Below are 19,846 nucleotides of genomic sequence, written 5' to 3'. Positions count from 1 at the left end.
TTGAGACCTGCCTAGCCTCTGATAACCCTGTGATTTGTGAAGATGATATTATTTTTTCAGGAAAAGATATACAGTACATTATGTAATATATGCCAATTGGGAGCCTGTACATGTGAGGGAATGTTCTAAACCTCAGAGTGACTGGCCTCATAAACCTTTTTCCTGTGAAACAACTGCCAAATTGATTGTAATTTGTTTCTTGCATCCCTGATCACAATGTGATGCTTGTAAATCTTACTCATTCTGTTCAATTTGTCAACAAGATGCTAATGCCCCTTAGGGGGAGGACATATATTTTAATGTGAATGTTGTAAGTCATTGAAACTGTATAATTTTTCATATTTTAATAATTGTGATCATATTAGTTTTAATCATTCAGTAGATATTAATATGTATTCTTCGTTTTAAGCAGAAAGAAGAGTTCAATGTGTCTTTCACCTGCCAGACTTTCAAGAGGTGCAATATGTCACATTAAAATTTGTAGAACATTGGATGAATGTCTGATCAGTTCAAAATGACTGTTTGTGAGTAATGTTTGAAAAGTGTCTGTACAGTTTAAACAGTATTAATGTCTGTAGAACGTTTGCTGATAACAGCTGGATTCTTTCTCAGGCTATGTCTACATGAGACCAGATAATTTTGAAAACGCCAGTTTCACGTAAAAACAATCGGTGTCCACACCAGGTGTTTTTGAAAATACCTCCGTCCACGTTAAAACGGGTATTTGGGCGAATCTCCTCCTATTGGGCATGCACAGGACACATCTACAGAAAACAAGCGAAGAGGAAACAGTATTCTATTTCCATTGGCCCAAAACTACAGTACCTACAACAACAGCGAAAGAAAGTTTTCAATAATGTCTTTGAGGAATACAAAGAAAACCTCCACTGGAAAAAGCAAACCAGACTTCTTCAATTGGACAGAAGATGAAGTCGAGCTGCTTCTGCGAGTTACAAACGACTACAAAGTCAGCGAAGCAGTGGAGAACGTGGGACTGGGGGTCGTGCCAAACCAAGTACAATGACATCCTCGACCACTATAAAGAACATTATATGCATTCAGGAAAACAATGAAATGCCGCGCTGAAGCCATCATCTGTTCCGGCCGTCATGACAGTGTTTTTAAAAAGCTCCGGTTACCCCATACACACTACACCGCCCAACCAGTGTTTTCAGGTTTACACACTCTGGAGAGCGTTTTAGAAAAGCTACGTTTTCAGGGGAGAAAAATGACGTTTCAGTGTGGACAGAGGGTCAAAACGAAGAGAAAAAGCTTCGGTTACGGATTTATCCGGTCTAGTGTGTACATAGCCTTAGTCTCAGGCACCATTCACATCAGGATGCCTGTTAATGACTGAACGTCTGTTGGTCACTTTGAGAGCTCGGTTGATGTATTCTTTCTTAGAGGTTGCATTAGAGCTTATTATCTATATGTAATATTATTGTTCTTGTGTAAGCCCAAAGGAATGTTATGTGCTATGAGATAACAGGGAGTGACCATTAAAATGTCTAATTGATTTATGAGGATTGTGATAATGGACACAGGGTGTGGCTGAAAAAGACATGCTATGCTGAGACAAAAGAGCGAAGAGCTTGTCTGTTTCTGGATGCCCCTATGCGCTTGTGGAACTCGTATTTCTTGGGGGTGCCTTTGCTGGTTTTGTCATACTTCAGCCGAGGGCCAGAAATCACGATTGATGCCTCCGACTCAGGGGTGAGTCAGAATTCAGAATTCCTCTGACAACAGCAACAATCAAGTGGTGACTAAGAACTGTGAGCCATGAAATCTTTGTGAATTGCTACATAACATTTTGTGTGGTTTATTTGTGCTTCCTAGTTAATGACAATAACTTAGGCTTAAGTTACTTTGTTGTGCTTGTATGCTTGCTACCAAAACTCCTGGATGCTTTAAACATTGGGTCTGATTACTCCAGCCCTTTACAATCCCCAACTGTTGTTGATGGGCTTTCAATCATATTTTCCTCACTCCTGCTTTCCAGACAGAACTGTGATAGAGTTGCCTTGGTGCTGCCCTGGCACCTAACCAGCCTTCTTATCCATAAAAATATCCTTTGTTTTTTCTGCCAGCAGTAACAGGTTCCTACCAGCTTCACCTTTCTGCAGGGAAATTCTCTACTTTTGCTCATCCATGTTCTCTCAGCTTTTCCCATCCCCAGCACTTCCCTCTGCAATGGAAAGATGTACCACACATGTTCCTACACCTCTTCCCAGGTTTCTCCAGCACACCTGGCCACCCCAGCCCCATGTTACTCAGTTTTGCTCCACTCTCTCAACTGGTCCCATCTGCAATCACGCATCCTTTGTTTGGTTCTGTTCATCACCTTCCCTTCCTTCCTTATCAAATACAAGTACCCACAGCTTTTGTGTCTCCACTTATCAACTTCCAGCCTCTGAATCCGCCATCATCTCCTTGTCAAGATAGCACCTGCATACAAAGCTCCTTCACTTGGCATCCTTTGGATAGATTATGAAAACATATATTTCACTTCTTTTGTGCTTTTTGCATTTGTTTTTCCTCTTGAATGTGACTCTGGAACTGTTGGAGCTTGTGATTTGAAGTGTGGAGATCGTTTGGGTGTTCCAGCACTCTGCAGTCTCCAAGAGTATTCTGGGAGGCAGATGCAGCGTTCACGTGCACGGAGCTCGATGTGTCTCTTCTGTTTTCCTTCATTTTTGTGTGGGGAGAAGGGATCTGAGGGTCGGTGATCGTGCTGCCGTTCTTTTCTTTCTTGGTTTATTGGTTGTCCGGAGAAGAATTTTAGAGATGTATACTTCGATAATAAATAAACCTTTGAAACCTTTGAACCTCTCCTTGTGTAACCTGGCATAAGTTGCCCCTTTTATTCATTCTCCTTATATGTTTCTAACTGTCCCCCACCAGCTACTGTTTCCCAACACAACCTATCTGCCTCTCCCTCCCCTCCAGTCTCTGCCTGTCCACTAATGCCTTATCAGATAATTCCACATAGTACCTGCAAGTCCCCGTCTTATCCTTCTCTCTCTCTCACTTCTAAAAACTGGCCATCTCCCTCTGCACTCTCAGCCCTGATGCAGGATTTCAACAGATACTGCCTGATCTGCTGTGTCCTCCAGCATTACAGCATCTGAAGTCCTGTGTCTCCGTGACTAAGGTCAATGGAAAATCTGACCACCTTCTTCCTGTCACTGTTCAACTTTGTGAACTGGATAGGAATTCTGTGTTAGGGACATGTGTGATGATGTCATTTTCTAAGCATTGTTAATGAATTGAGATCACATTTTTCTGACTTTTTCTTCTTAAACTCATCACTCCTACTGGGGTATAAGCCTCTGATAGGAACTCATCGCCAGTGCTCACTGCCCTGGGTCAGTCTTTCAGATTCTCCCCAGATGTAGCCCATCTGCAAAGATCCTTCTTCTCCAAGAGGTGAGGTCTTTGGAGCTTCTGTCACTGTTTCTGCAGCACTGGGTTTTTACTCGCCTCCTCCTTTTGCAGCTGGGCTTGGGATCACTCAAGGTGGAGTTTTTTTTTACCTGTCGGTTCCCACCCATTAAGCTGTGGGACCCTCTAGCAACATGGAAGTGGCAGACAAAAAGTATAATATTTATCTATGTTATTGGGCCCTCCCTCAGCCCCCCTTCCTCCACCTCTCCCCCTGACACAACCCTCATCACTACATCTCCGGCACCACATAACTTGCCCATTTACACTTCACCCTGAACTACAGCTTATCCTCACTATTTCACCCCTTCCCCCCATCCCACAAATTGCAGCTGACGTATACACCACCACTCCCAACTCCATTTTAAGGAAGACAAGAAGTTGTAGCCAAATCTACTGGAAACAATATCGTAGAAATTGAGAAACATTCCAACTACTGTAAAATCAGATTGAATATTATTTTCACACAAAAATCCAGAAAAACAACAAATTCTATATTAGAAATAATGATATACATAGATTTTGATATTTCTGTTATGTAATAAAGTAATTGATTTTTGTAGCCAATTTTTGATCAACTGCAGAAAGAATTTAATTTTTCTAAACTCCCACCCACATGGTGATCTGAGTAAGACCGGATTCTTCAACAGGGTCAACCACCAAGGTAATTATAGAGGATGGAAAGAATGTAAATGAGTCAGTGGTTGTTTGTCAGATAGATTAGATCTTGATGTAGCCACCTTCCTGTACACAACAATTATTCTTTCTTATCCCGTTAAGTTAATACCAGCCTTGTACACATTATTTCTTGCTTGTGCGGTATCCACTTTCTTAAATGTTTATTGACTTAAAACATCATTCCATAAATACCCAACACCCTGTCTGAAATTTGGTATTTTCTGCATTTTCTGGTTTATTACAGATATCTAGTCATCATCATTACCATGACGTATGATGTAGGTGATCATGGTCCCATAACCATGCTAGTTCTTGGCAATTTTATCTACAGAAGTAGTTTGCCATTTCCTTCTTCTTGGCAGTGTCTTTACAAGATGGTAGACCCAAACCATTATCAATACTCTTCAGAGATTGTCCGCCTGGCATCATTGGTTGCATAACCAGGACTTGTGATATGCACCAGCTACTCATACAACAATCCACGGCCTGCTCCCGTAGCTTCACATGACCCTGATTGGGGGCCACAGTGGATGCTACAACTTGCCCAGGGTGACCTGCAAGCTAGTGGAGGGAAGGAGTGCCTTACACCTCCTTTGGTAGAGAAGTATCTCCAACTCACCACCTGCAGATATCTAGTGTCAGCATTATTTTGCTTCTTTATTGAACTATTCATCCCTTCTGAGTTATCCCTCTTTATTGCTACTTTTTCCTTTGAAGAACTTTTCACAACCATTTCTCCTTGCAAAGCATTCCATTTCCAGAACAATTTGTCCAGCCCAGATTTTAATCTGGCATATACCTTTTGCTAGGCCTAGGCATTAGCTTTGACCAGATCTGTCTCACATCTGCCCATCGAGTCTATGCCATTGTACAGAATGATCCCATTTCCCCCATTTATTTCGCTGCCATCTATTATCTCTATATGGCCACCTGCTCCAAAGCATTTTGCTGTAACACAAACATAAGGGATAATTTACTAGCTAATAAACCTGTCTTTGAGAAGTGGGGAAATTTTAAAGTACATAGAAAAAAAAACATACAGGAAAAACATGTAAAATCAACAAAGGCAGAATCGAAGGTTAGGATTGAACTTGGGTCAATGGAATTGTGAAGCAGCTTATCTCTCTGTCCTTATCTCTAGCTCTCTCACTCTCTCTCTCTCTCTCCCTTTCCCCACAGAGAAAAAATAATAAGATTTTATAATAATTCCTGATGCTATTTTTCTCATGTCACTTAAAACATATTGATGCAATTATTGCATTTCTTCTGGAAAGATTAATGCAGGGGAGAAATTGTCTTCAGATTTTCTATTTATTAAAGATTCTCATTCTGCTCTAATGCATTTTGTTCATTACATTGTGCATTGCTGCAGGCTAATGTCTTCTCTTGACCTAATGTTTCTACAGGATTATCAATATTAACATATATTTTAATAATACAATCTGCAGTATTTTGAACCCTATAGAGTCATGCACTCTTTATACTAGATTGCTCAAATGTCGAACATCAATGAGAAGTCACGGCCCAGTGTTACACATACCTGCAATGCTAGTATTAATGCCATTAATGTAATAGCTGAAACATTAGTATGGAGATGGAATAAGAGCAAATCCAACAACTGAATATACAATTAGCTTATAAATGCTACAAATGGCACAAAGTGCAAATGAAACTTCTTTTTAACCTTTCTGTGGCAATTAGCCATTTCATGCCGTGCGATATTACAAGATAATAAACTTCTTTGTGTTGTTGGCCAGAGGAAACTACAGTCTAATTAAGGACAGGGGAAGCAGACAACCCAGTTTCTCTTTGTTTGCACCACCCCCCCACCCCGAACTGAAATTCAGTGCAACTGAATGTAGACACAGGAAGCTTCAGGTAATGATCTGCTAAACCCGAGACCATTCTCAAACAAGTAGCCATTTGTTATGTAAAGGGCGTGGACTTTGACTTTGGAACAATCTAATTGGAGCAATTGAATGTGGTCACAATTGTGGAGACCATTCTTGAAGGAGTAGCTACTTATTATGGACAATGCAAGACCCAGCAAAGAAGCAATCTGTAATCTCGTTAGACTCGGTTTGGGTTGCCTCATTTAACTGCTTGGACCAGTCAGAGCTGAAAGACTCAAATACACAATGCTGGGGTGCGCATAACCATGAAACAATGTTGGCTGTAGCCCAATGACCAGTAAGATGATGACCCAGGTAGGTCAGGTGACCTTCAGCCAATGGGATGGAGATCCAATGGTTCAATTTATGAGGAAAAGTATAAGAGTCAGGAGCTCCAAATATGCAGGGGTGATAACTCTTCAGTAACCAGAGACCAACCGTCACAGAAATAGTAGGGGACAGAGGGTCCAGTGAGATGGAGGAACTGAACGAAATACTTGTTAGTAGGGAAGTGGTGTTAGGTAAATTGAAGGGATTAAAGGCAGATAAATCCCCAGGGCCAGATGGTCTGCATCCCAGAGTGCTTAAGGAAGTAGCCCAAGAAATAGTGGATGCATTAGTGATAATTTTTCAAAACTCGTTAGATTCTGGACTAGTTCCTGAGGATTGGAGGGTGGCTAATGTAACCCCACTTTTTAAAAAAGGAGGGAGAGAGAAACCGGGGAATTATAGACCGGTTAGCCTAACGTCGGTGGTGGGGAAACTGCTGGAGTCAGTTATCAAAGATGTGATAACAGCACATTTGGAAAGCGGTGAAATCATCGGACAAAGTCAACATGGATTTGTGAAAGGAAAATCATGTCTGACGAATCTCATTGAATTTTTTGAGGATGTAACTAGTAGCGTGGATAGGGGAGAACCAGTGGATGTGGTATATTTGGATTTTCAAAAAGCTTTTGACAAGGTCCCACACAGGAGATTAGTGTGCAAACTTAAAGCACACGGTATTGGGGGTAAGGTATTGATGTGGATGGAGAATTGGTTAGCAGACAGGAAGCAAAGAGTGGGAATAAACGGGACCTTTTCAGAATGGCAGGCGGTGACTAGTGGGGTACCGCAAGGCTCAGTGCTGGGACCCCAGTTGCTTACAATATATATTAATGACTTGGATGAGGGAATTAAATGCAGCATCTCCAAGTTTGCGGATGACACGAAGCTGGGTGGCAGTGTTAGCTGTGAGGAGGATGCAGAGTGACTTGGATAGGTTGGGTGAGTGGGCAAATTCATGGCAGATGCAATTTAATGTGGATAAATGTGAAGTTATCCACTTTGGTGGCAAAAATAAGAAAACAGATTATTATCTGAATGTGGCCGATTAGGAAAAGGGGAGGTGCAACGAGACCTGGGTGTCATTATACACCAGTCATTGAAAGTGGGCATGCAGGTACAGCAGGCGGTGAAAAAGGCGAATGGTATGCTGGCATTTATAGTGAGAGGATTCGAGTACAGGAGCAGGGAGGTACTACTGCAGTTGTACAAGGCCTTGGTGAGACCACACCTGGAGTATTGTGTGCAGTTTTGGTCCCCTAATCTGAGGAAAGACATCCTTGCCATAGAGGGAGTACAGAGAAGGTTCACCAGATTGATTCCTGGGATGGCAGGACTTTCATATGAAGAAAGACTGGATGAACTGGGCTTGTACTCGTTGGAATTTAGAAGATTGAGGGGGGATCTGATTGAAACATATAAAATCCTAAAGAGATTGGACAGGCTAGATGCAGGAAGATTGTTCCCGATGTTGGGGAAGTCCAGAACAAGGGGTCACAGTTTGAGCATAAAGGGGAAGCCTTTTAGGACTGAGATTAGGTAAAACTTCTTCACTCAGAGAGTGGTGAATCTGTGGAATTCTCTGCCACAGGAAGCAGTTGAGGCCAGTACATTGGCTATATTTAAGAGGGAGTTAGATATGGCCCTTGTGGCTACGGGGATCAGGGGGTATGGAGGGAAGGCTGGGGCGGGGTTCTGCGTTGGATGATCAGCCATGATCATAATAAATGGCGGTTCAGGCTCGAAGGGCCGAATGGCCTACTCCTGCACCTGTTTTCTATGTTTCTATAAGGAGGATCCCTCAGACACGTGAAGATCGGGACCACGAGGAACGCCTGGCCAGTGTAAACTCCTCTGGTGCATAATACCTTTTCTTTTCATTGACTGATCATGGAGTGTCAGGGATTCTAGAAGGCTTCACACAGGTCGATAGTTTGTGAAGTCACATGCGTTTTAGTTGAAACAATAAAAGTTACTTGTCGGTAAATACAGATTCTCTGTGCCTCACTGATGATTATTACAAGGAGTTATTCTTGTAACAGTGTAATCCAAGGACAGTAATGAAGCCTAAATCATTACAGTGATGCATATTGAATTGAATTGAATTTATTTCTTACATCCTTCACAAACATGAGGAGTAAAAATCTTTAGGTTACGTCATCATCTAAATGTGCCATGTGCAATCATTGTAATTTATAATAAATAGAACAGTCAATGTAATATAGAGTACACTCAAATCAGCATGAGTTCATCAGTCTGATGGCCTGGTGGAAAAAGCTGTCTTGGAGTGTGTTGGTCCTGGCTCTTATGCTGCGGTAGCAGCTGGAATAGATTGTGGTTGGGATGACTTGGGTCCCCAGTGATTCTACAGGCCCCTTTTTACACACCTGTCCTTGTAAATGTCCTGAATCATGGGAAGTTCACAACTACAGATGCGCTGGGCTGTCTACACCACTCTCTGCAGAGTCCTGCAGTTGAGGGAAGTACAGTTCCCATACCAGGCAGTGATGCAGCCAGTCAGGATGCTCTCAATTGTGCCCCTGTAGAAAGTTCTTAGGATTTGGGGGCCCATACCGAACTTCCTCAACCGTCTGAGGTGAAAGAGGAACTGTTGTGCCTTTTTCACCTCCCAGCTGGTATGTACAGTCCATGTGAGATCCTCCCTGATGTGGATGCCAAAGAACTTGAAGCTGTATACCCTCTCAACCTCAGATCCATTGCTATCAATAGGGGTTAGTCCGTCTCCATTCTTTCTGTAATCCACAACCAGATCCGTTTTTTTGTGACATTGAGGGAGAGGTTGTTTTCTTGACACCACTGTGTCAGAGAGATAACTTCTTCCCTGTAGGCCACCATGTTATCGTTTGAGATCAATGTAGTGTCATCAGCAAATTTAATTAGCAGTTTGGAGTTGTGGGTGGCGATACAATCATGGGTATACAGGGAGTAAAGGAGGGGACTCAGTACACAGCCCTGAGGGGCTCCTGTATTGAGAGTCAGAAGGCTGGAGGTGCGGGAGCCCACTCTACAACCTGCTGGCGATCTGACAGGAAGTCCAGGATACGGCTGTACAAGGCAGGGTCAAGGCCAAGGTCTCTGAGCTTCTTGTCAAGCCTGAATGGAACTATGGTGTTGAATGCTGAACTGTAGTTCAAGAACAGCATTCTCACATATGCATCCTTCTTCTCCAGATGTGTAAGGAAGGTACGTAGAGCAGTGGCTATTACTTCATCCATCGATCGGTTGTGTCGGTAGGTGAATTATAGGGTGTCCAGTTTGGGTGGTAGCAAGCTGCAGATATAGTCCTTGACTAGCTTCTTAAAGCATTTGCTTATTATTGAGGTGAGTGTGACAGGAAGCTAGTCGTTCAGGCATGTTACCTTGGTCGTTTTTTGTACAGGGACAATGGTGGATAACTTGAAGCAGGAGGGCACTCTACACTGGGTGAGGGAGAGATTAAAAATATCAGTAAATACACCTGCCAGTTGTGCTGAGCACATCCTGAGTACTCGCCCTGGGGTGCCGTTCTGTCCCGCAGCCCTGCAACTGTCCAGTCGTTGGAAAAATCTGCGTACCTCAGCCTCAGAAATGACCACATTGCAGGTTGTAGTGGTGGCTTTCCTCAGAGACTCAGAGTTAGCGACATTGAACCGAGCATAAAAGCAATTGAGCTCATCTGGGAGACAGGCCGTGATGTTGGCGGCGTCATAATGTTTGGCTTTGAAGTCTGCGATGGTGTGCAGCCCTCGCCATAAGTCACGTATGCTATTCGTTGTGAATCTTGACTCAATCTTCTCCCTTTATTGTTGTTTCGCAGCCTTGATAGCTCTGCGCAGATCATAGCTGCTTTTCTTGAGCTCTATTTGATCGGCAGCGATGTAAACTCAATGTCGCGCTGTGAGTGCTGCTCACACGGAACCATTGATCCAGGGTTTCTGGTTCAGGAAGATCCTGACTGACTTCTGGGGGACAACATCGTCGATGCACTTCTGGATGAAGCACGTGACTCCATCAGTGAACTTGGAGACATCCTCATCATGGAAGACATTCCAGTTGAGTCATCAAAGCTGTCCTGCAGCATGAAGGCTGATTGTTCGGATGGTTTTATCTATGGCCTCCTCTTGTTTCAGGTTCTGCCTGTATGTCGGCAAAAGCAGAATCAAAGAGCAATTTGATTTTCTAAAAGCTGAGAGAAGGAGAGCTTTGTAAGCATTGCAGAAGGGAGTGTAGCAGTGGTCAAGTGTATTACCTCCATGAGCGCTCACGTGGATATGCTGACAAAACTTTAGAGAGACTTTTGTCAGCGACGCTCGATTAAAGTCACTGGCGACGATGAAGGTAGTAGCCTCTGGGTGTGCAATCTCCAGCACATTGATGGTCTCGTACAGTTCCTTGACAGCCATGTCAGTGTCAACCTGCAGCGGAATGTACACTGCTCTGATGATAACAGCCGTGAACTCCCTAGGCAACCAGTAGGGTCTGCACAGCAGCGTCAGGTATTCCAAGTCTGGGGAACAAAAGGACTTGAGTGCATGCACATTCTGGGGGTCACACCAAGCATTATTGATCATGAACCATACCCCTCCTCCTTTACTCTTCCCAGTGAGGTTTTTCAACCTGTCCGCTCAGAGCGGGGAGAACCCAGAGAGCTCAATGGCATGATCCGGTATCTCCTCCATCAGCCAGGTCTCCACGAAGCACAAAACATTACATGTCTTTGTTTCCCACTGATAGGATATTCTGGCTCTCAGCTCACAAAGTTTGTTATCCAGAACGTTAGCCGGGAGTGTCCTAGGGAGTGGCGGTCGACTTTCACGTGTCTCAGCCTCACCAGGACGCCGGCCACTCTCTCTTGTCTCTGGCACTTCGTCATAGGTAATAGTGGTGTAAGAGATGAGTCTCCCATGGATCGCGCAAGCAGGGGTTCCCAGTGTAGGAAAGGTGGCACATAGTGGGTAAATGCTTTCTTTCTGATGTTCAGAAGGGTCAGTCTATCGTATCTGATGTGACTATCAGCTACTTGAACAGACAATGCGAAGAAAATTGTAGCAATTAGTAGTATACTGTTGATTTGGAACGGAGCTTGCAACAAGGCCGCTGTACGCAGCGCCATCCATCTCCTGTAAAGATGTATTGATTGTACCTCTAGTTTTCTTGTGTTCCTTGGCTATCCATGACATAACCATTCAATCATCTAGTGTAAACTGAGATTAGAGTAATTCAGAGATAGTGAACTCCCTCATTAGAAAACCTATGCTGGCAAGTTAATAACCCAGCAATATTCCTTAGTAGATCAGTTCTTTGTTTATATAACTCCTCAGAGGGAGCTGTAACATATTTCTTATCAATTTCCTTAATCTTGTCCACAATTACCAGCTCCTCCTGCTTCAGCTTCTTCCTCAAAGCAGCAGAATACAAGATAATCTGACCACAAATATAAGCTTTAAAAGTATCCCAAAGAATGTTCACAGAAATATCCTCTGTATAGTTGATTGTAAAAAAAAGATCAATCTGTTCATTCATAAAGTTAACAAAGTCCGAGTCCTGAAGCAACAGCGAATTAAAATGCCATTGTCTATTATTTTGTGTATTGGCCTGAATTTTAATAGAAAGCTTAAGTGGAGCATGATCCGAAATGGTTATAGAGTTATAATCACATTCAATCACTGAAGAAATAAGACGAAAGTCAATAAAGAAATAATCAATTCTTGAATAGGAATGGCGAACATGTGAAAAAAAAGAAAAATCTTTTTCCTGAGGATGCAGAAAACGCCAAATGTCCGTCGACCCAGAATCAGAGAGGAATGAATTAATCAAAGTTGCAGATTTATTAGGTAAGGTCCGTAGAGGAGCCGAACGGTCCAAAGCTGGAGATAAACAGGTATTAAGATCTCCCCCCCCAGATCAATGAAAACTCATTCAAATTCGGGAACTGATTAAATAATGATTTATAAAATTCCGGACAGTCCATATTGGGAGCATAAACATTAACCAAAACTACCTTTTTATTAAATAGTAGACCACTAACCAGTAGAAATCTACCATTCGGATCAGAAATAATATCATGTTGTATAAAAGTAACTGAGGAGTCTATAAAAATAGAGACACCTCGAAACTTAGCGTTAGAGTTCGAATGGAACTGTTGATCCTTCCAGAATTTAAAAAAACGTAGTCTGTCCCCCCTCCGCCCATGGGTCTCTTGTAAAAATAAAATTTGTGCTTTAAGTCTCCGGAACACTTTAAAAACTTTTTTCCTTTTAATAGGATGGTTAAGACCAGGAGACGAAATTAATAATAGACTCCATAAACCCTAAAGTCAACCCGCAACAAGGAGGATTGACAATAGGCTCGACCCACGAACCCGGAAAGGGAACAGAACAAATAAGAGATGCTGGGAAGGAGAACGCAACCAATACTTCAATAGTGTACATAGCCCAAGAAGAAAAAAACTAAAACGTGAAGCCCCTCCCACCACCCCCCACCCCATGACCCCAAGGCTAAATCTAACACAGACCCAGCCAGAAAGAAGCAAGCACTAAAACTACCCCCATGACTTCCGATAGACACTCCCTAAAAAAAAGTGTAAATATAAAAAAGATCAGCTAGTTATAAAACAGTAAAAGAATAAAAAAAGTAAATCAATTAAAACAAACACTTAATATAACAGAGAAAAAGCCAGAAAATATAAAAAAACCCGCAACAAACCCCGGACCCTATGAATAAACAAAAAAAGAAATAAAATTATTAACATAAACTAGTTATGAAAACCTACAAAAAAAAGTAGATTTAAAAACTACAAAATTTAAGGCCTCAAAGGAAATACGTAGAATGACGCTGAGGGAATAACCACCCAGAATCCCCTGGGAAAAAGAAAGGAATGACGCAGATAGAAAGAAAGTTTAGCAACCATATTAATTAATCAAAAATAAACTTTTCTGTCCATATAAGGCAAAAAAAATTTAAGGCCGACAGATTCACAACCTCCGATCAAACGGAGATAGTTAAAAATTATGATTAAGATGTTGAAGGTGAAAATTGATCCAGATAACTCTGGGCATCCGATGGAGATTCAAAAAAAAGAAGGGCTCCATCCAACGTACGAATCCTTAGACGTGCTGGGTAAAGCAGCGCTGGTTTTAAATCCATCTTATAGAGTTCCGACATCACAGACCTGTAACGAATCCATTGATCCTGAATTGGTTTACTGAAATCCTCCACGAATCGGAACTTAAGATCCAAAAAATCAATGTAACCTTTAGATCGAACGAAACGAAACAGTTTCTCCTTGTCTTGAAAGTAATGAAAATGTAAGATGACATGTCGAGGTTTATCTGACTTAGACGAGTATGATGGAACTCTGTGAACACGATCCAATAACGGTGGTTGGTCAGGAAATACAGTAGGAAATGCATCTTTTAAAAGTTGAGAAAAATACTTCATAGGGTTATCAGATTCGACAGCTTCACGCACCCCAATCATTCGAAGATTCTGCCGTCGCATTCTGAATTTTAAGTCAGAATTTGTAAAGGTCAGAAAGTCAAGTTTCTTCTTCATTACCTTAATTGTTTCTTCGATTTTCTCCATCTTCAGTTCATTTTGTTGCGTGGATTTTTGAAGATCAGATATAACCGACTGATGTTCCGTAATAGATGTTTGAATCTTATCGATTGAATCGGCAATTTTCTGGAAATTAATTGAAATTTCCGCACGAATCAGCTCCGTAATAGAGGTTGAAATTTCCCTTTGAATTAGATCCGATATAGCTTTCAAAGTCACTGGTGGTTCAGTCGGAGGAAAATCGGTACCTTTCGGTCTAACTGGAGGTTTGCCGTCCTTCCCGTTTTTTCCATTCTTAGACATAGCAGACCTTAAAAGCATCCGATTATCAAAGAGCCCAAATTATTTCAAAATATTGTAAAAATTGATGCCTTAATGGTTAATTAAAATATAGCTGATCATAAGAAGAAAAACTCAGAGATAATGGAGCGAGTCAAGAACACGACTTCACTCCATGAGCTCTACCGGAAGTCCCCTCCTTAGTAGATCAAAGCATTCAAAGCAATGATGGAAGCAGATAAAGTTAATGATTAAATGTCGTATCAGTTAGAACAATGGTTTTTGTTTTTCTATCTGTTGTATCAAGGATTTCAGCAATATTGTGTGCTGAGGGCAGTGCTATAAAATATTGATGTAGGGAAGTGTATGGTCAGGAACATTGTTAGAAGGAATAAATATATAGACTATTTTCTAAACAGGAGCAAAATTCAAAAATCAGAGGTGCAAAGGGACTTGGGAGCCCTTGTACAGGATTCCCTTAAGGTTAACTTGCAGGTTGAGTTGGTGATCAGGGAGGCAAATGCAAAGATAGCATTCATTTCGAGAGGATATAATGTTGAGGCTTTATAAGGCATTAGTCAGGCCACACTTGGAGGATTGTGAGCAATTTTGGGTCCCTTATCTAAGAAGAAATGTGCTGGTATTGGAAGGGTGCAAAGGAGGATTATGAGAATTATTCTGGGAATGAAAGGGTTAGCATACGAAGGATATTTGATGGCTCATGGCCTGTACTTGCTGGAGCTTAGAGGAATGAGGGGAAATCTCTTAAAACCTATTGAACATTGAAAAGCCTAGATATGGAGAGGATGTTTCCTCTAATGTTGGCATCTAGGACTAAAGGGCAAAACCTCAGAATAGAGGGACATCCATTTAAAACAGAGATGAGTAGGAATTTCTTTAGCCTGATGGTAATGAATCTGTAAAATTCATTGCTTCAAATAGATGAGGAGGCAAAGGCATTGGGTATATTTAAAGCGGAGGTTGATAGGTTCTTGATTAGTAAGTATATCAAAGGTTGTGGGGAGAAGGCTGGAGAATGCTGTTGAGGAAGATAATAAATCCATAATGGAATGGCGCATTAGGCTCCATATGCTGAATAGCCTAATTCTGCTCTTATGTCCCATTGTCTAATATGCCTCAATTACTTAAAATCCTAAGGAAATTGCAAAGATAGTGTTGAGATATGTAGTATGTAAAACTGAGGAAACTGCCTATAATATTACAAACGAATTTTACAGAAAATGCAAAGGGGCAGAGAGGTAATACATGAAAACAAGTGTGAATGATGGCTTACTATCTATATAATACTAAAACTCTCCTGCTCTGTCCGTCTGTCTGTTTGTCTGCTTGTGACCTCCAATTAGCATAAACGGTGCATTACAGCGGCAACACTATTAGTCCTGGTGAAGGGTCTCGGCCTGAAACGTCGACTGTACCTCTTCCTACAGATGCTGCCTGGCCTGCTGCGTTCACCAGCAACTTTGATGTGTGTTGGTTGAATTTCCAGCATCTGCAGAATTCCTCGTGTTTGCATTACAGCGGCACTTTTTTTGGCTGAATCGAATTAAAATGCGCTAACTTACAGAATGCAGACAAAGTTCAGGGTTATATATTTGTATAAAATTGCTCATTCCCCAAAAATCAACAGGCTGGCTTTCATCCAAGACCTGATCGGCCATCAAGGAAGTCGGGAAGCAACAGCCCGACACATGCGCATGGCCAGCCTCAGCAACGACACCTACCGGAGCAAAAGGGCAGGGCAGCTCTATTTTGAGGGGTCACATTCTGCTAATCACCATCAGCATGTGCAGGATTGGGACAGATCTAACTGCCACCCATCAATAAGAGATAATCAAATCTTATTTCAATGACGTACTTCAGGACACCCATAAAACCCTTTGCTGCAGTCAAAGGACAGCGGTGACTATAGCACGTCCATTTAGGAGAGCGCCAACCACATCATCAAGAATAATCAGCATCCTTTGGTGTTACAGCTTCATATCTTCTATCCAGCATTAGGGTAGAAAAAAATGGTCAGCTTAATTATGCCGCATGGAAAGGGAAGGGGGACATTATGGTCAAGAGATGACGCCAAATGTCATCGGGAAGTGGCAAGGAGAGGGAGAAAACAAGAATCGGATGAGGCCAGGGCCGCACAACTTCAGGATCAAAGAGTCAGGACAAAAAAAGATGAGAAAAGAAGAGACAGAGGAGGAGAGGCATGCACATCTCCAGGATCAGAGAGGAAGAATAAACAGCAGAAGAGATGAAGAGATGGGGGATGAAAGGGCTGCACATCTCCAGAATGACAACAAGAGGCACAAGGGTGGCAGATAAACCAGAAATGACGCCATCAAAAGTGTCCTTCATTAAACGAGGAGCAGCTATAATTGCTTTGCTATTCGTCATTCTCCTTTAATAAACTACGGTTTTCTACTTCAGTTTCCAAAGCAAAGTGATACCAATAACATTCAGGAAAATTTTATGTTAATTCTGGTCAGATCAGACTGTACCACCCTTCTCTCAAAGGTTGCCCCAACGGGTCACCCCGTTGTCTAGTAGTACCTAAAAAACTGAGTTGCTTCTAAAAAACTGAATTACTTCTTAGATTTTGCTGATATTGTTGAGTTCAGAATGAGCAATTAATGGATGGTCTTTAATGTATAATGGAAGAGGAAAGGACCATTCAAGAAATAATTCTGTTATGCATTAAAGTTCTTTCTGGGAGGATAATATTAAATGATCCTTGTGTATTTCCGATTATCCCTGTGATCCTGTGAAAATATGAGTATCTGGGAAACTCCAGTCTTGTTCAACAGAAAAATCAACAATTACTTTGAAGACCAGAATGTTTTGAACTTTTTTCATTTTGCTTCATAAAGCCTACGATGTTACTCCAGGTAAGTTCCATTCATTGCCTATCTTTGAACATCCTACTTTATAGTCCTTGACTCCTTACTTGAAGTGCTTTGTGAGATTTCTCTTCTTATACAGTTGTATTTTATTAAGTAAAGGAACACTTCAGATCCAGTCATGTCTTTCAAAAAGAAAAGATGGCATTATTTAATTGGGGATTACAATACTGTCATCACAGAGTGACTTGAGAGAGTAAAACTGACTGATTTTAATATTTTGTCATTGCACTAGATACATTATTTAGAATGCTGTGCAATTGACAGACCAAGTTTTTGCTAGTGGCATCTAGTGAATAACACATGGAATCTGGTGCTGATCAGTGTATGGTAGAGTTTATAGAATAGTTGGCTCCTCTCATTAAGAAGTTAATCCTTGTAGACATTTATGAGTTATTTCTTTGCATAATTCCTCTGTCAGCCTCAGAAAAATTCAATGCATCAGTGGAAGATGTTCTTTGAGAGGTGTCCTCATTGGGATTGTGGGGAGTGGATTGCAGAGCAGTTGGTTAAAATTCCAGGTATGCACCCATATAGAATTTCAGGAAATGCTGGTGGGAGCATGGCAGTCTATGAGGGTTTCAAGTCTCTTAGAAAAATGATTGAGTTCTATAATTGTCAAGACTTCACAGTCTTTAACTGGAACAGCTGCCCACTGCTATGACCAGGTGCAAAGATTATTACTGAATCTTGATGAAAGCCTGAGGATGACCAATCTCCCAGCTAAGAGAGTCCTCAAAGCCTGGGCATCCTTCCGTCAGGAAATGTTGAGGAGGCTTGATCCAAAAGCAGAGCAGTATAGATAATTTATCAGTGAACAATAACTTTAATAATCAACTGCAAAGTAACAAGCCATAAAGGGCCACAAGACAAGAGAGAACAGATACTAAACTCACTAACTGAAGGCTAGGAACAACTGGTTAAGGCTAGCTAGTTTGAGTGAATAAGGATTGTGGATGAGAGCTGGGTTTAAATGGGCTGCTGGTGATAAGTTGGAAATGAGTGGCAGGTGTTTCCTGCTAGCTGAGTGGAGACTGGGAGGACCCTGCATGTGCAGCCCTGACACCTTCCTTTGGCTACAAATAGCCTGAGATGTGCTCTTAGTTTCTGTTAACTCTATCAACGCTTCTAGAGACTCTAATTATTTTAATTTACCTCTCATCGTGTAAACAATAATAGTTTGTGACAAGTTTTGCTCCATCAAATTTTTTCTTTTCTTTGGTAACATGGATAGGAAAGAAGAATTGTTTTGATGGTATTAAATATGATAAGCGTGATCTAGAGACTAAGAGGAAGATGACGAATGCTAAAATGATTAATAGTGCATATATTCAACAGAACATCAATAATATACAATATAATAAACTTGGATTTAGATTGTGTTGTTTTGGAGATTTAAAGATTTCTCTTTATTTATGAATTCAGGTGGAGATAATAAATGGGATTCAAAAGCAGTTTTCATTTGGCTGTGACTGAGAAGGAAATTAACAGGAAATGTTGCCACTCCATGGTGCATGACCTTAGGCTTGGGGTTTTGCATGTTAATGCATATTCTACATGGTGTCCTTCTCACAAACAAGAGAAAATCTGAACATGCTGGAAATCCGAGCAACACACACAAAATGTTGGCGAAGCTCCACAGGCCACGCAGCATCTATGGAAAAGAGTACAGTTGACGTTTCGGGCCGAGAACTTTCATCAGGACTATGTACTTCTGTAAGGTCCTGGGGTTCTTCTGTTGTGCTAGAGCCAGAGGGAAAGCCATTTCAGCAAAATGTATATAAAATAGAAGCCATTTCTTCTTCATTCAGCATCAACATACAGTAATTGTTTAGCATGGGCATAGAGTCAAAGCAACATAGAGAGGTACAGCACAGAAGCAAGCACTTTGGACCAAGTCACCCATTTCAACTAAGATGCTTTCCTGAGCTGGTTCAATTTGCCTACAGGGGCTCTATGCTCTCTGAATGTCTCTGTTCATGAACCTGTTCAAGTGTCTTTTAAATGTTATAGTTGTGTTCACCACTTTCACTGGCACCTTGTTCCATTTGTCCACCACCCTCTGTATGAAAACCTTGCCCCACAGCTCCCCTTTAAATCTTTCCCTGTCACCTTGAATCCACTGCATGGTAGGCTGGTCTGGAAGATTAGATCCTATTGATCCCAGGGAGAACTAGTTAGGTGGGTTCAAAATTCAGGCAGAGGGTAGTGGTTCAAGGTTGTTTCTTGGAATGGAGCTCACTGACTAGTGGTGTGCCAAGTATATAATTGGATCCAAATGTACAAAGCCTGATCTGTAGGATTCCAGTAGACCCAAAATTAAGTAATGTTGCTAACAGTGAGGAAGTTTATTGTATATTATAAGGGGATCTTGATCAGTTGGAGAAATGAGTCAAGGAGTGGCAAATGGAGTTCAATACAGAAAAGTGTGAAGTGTTATAGGTGAGGGATATAGATAAGGTACATGCAAGCAGGCTTTTTCCACTGAGGTTAGGTGGGACTACAACCAGAGGTCATGGGTTAAGGGTGAAAGCTGAGAAGTTTAAGGGGAATATGAGGGGAAATTTATTCACTCAGAGGATCATGACACTGTGAGAGTGTGGAATGAATAGCCAGCACAAGTGGTGCATACAAACTGAATTTCAACATTTAGGAAAAGTTTGGATAGGTACCTGGATGGTAGGGGTATGGAGGGATATGGTTCCAGTGCAGGGTGATGGGAGTAAGCAGTTTAAATGGTTTCAGCATGGACTAGGTGGG

At 41.6% G+C, this 19,846-nt stretch overlaps 1 long non-coding RNA gene across 1 annotated transcript in view; it reads left to right on the top strand.

Annotated features, from left to right (window-relative positions):
* The first annotated feature begins 1,626 nt into the window (after nucleotides 1-1,626).
* LOC140209916 (uncharacterized) overlaps nucleotides 1,627-19,846 on the top strand; it is a 156,203-nt gene continuing 137,983 nt past the window's right edge. The window contains exon 1 of the long non-coding RNA XR_011889103.1: nucleotides 1,627-1,713. This is a non-coding gene — a long non-coding RNA (uncharacterized lncRNA). The remainder of the gene's footprint in view (nucleotides 1,714-19,846) is intronic.

Source organism: Mobula birostris, chromosome 2 (assembly GCF_030028105.1).
Source record: "Mobula birostris isolate sMobBir1 chromosome 2, sMobBir1.hap1, whole genome shotgun sequence".
NCBI classification, from domain to species: domain Eukaryota; kingdom Metazoa; phylum Chordata; class Chondrichthyes; order Myliobatiformes; family Myliobatidae; genus Mobula; species Mobula birostris.
This window is presented reverse-complemented; position numbering and strand designations above follow the sequence as displayed.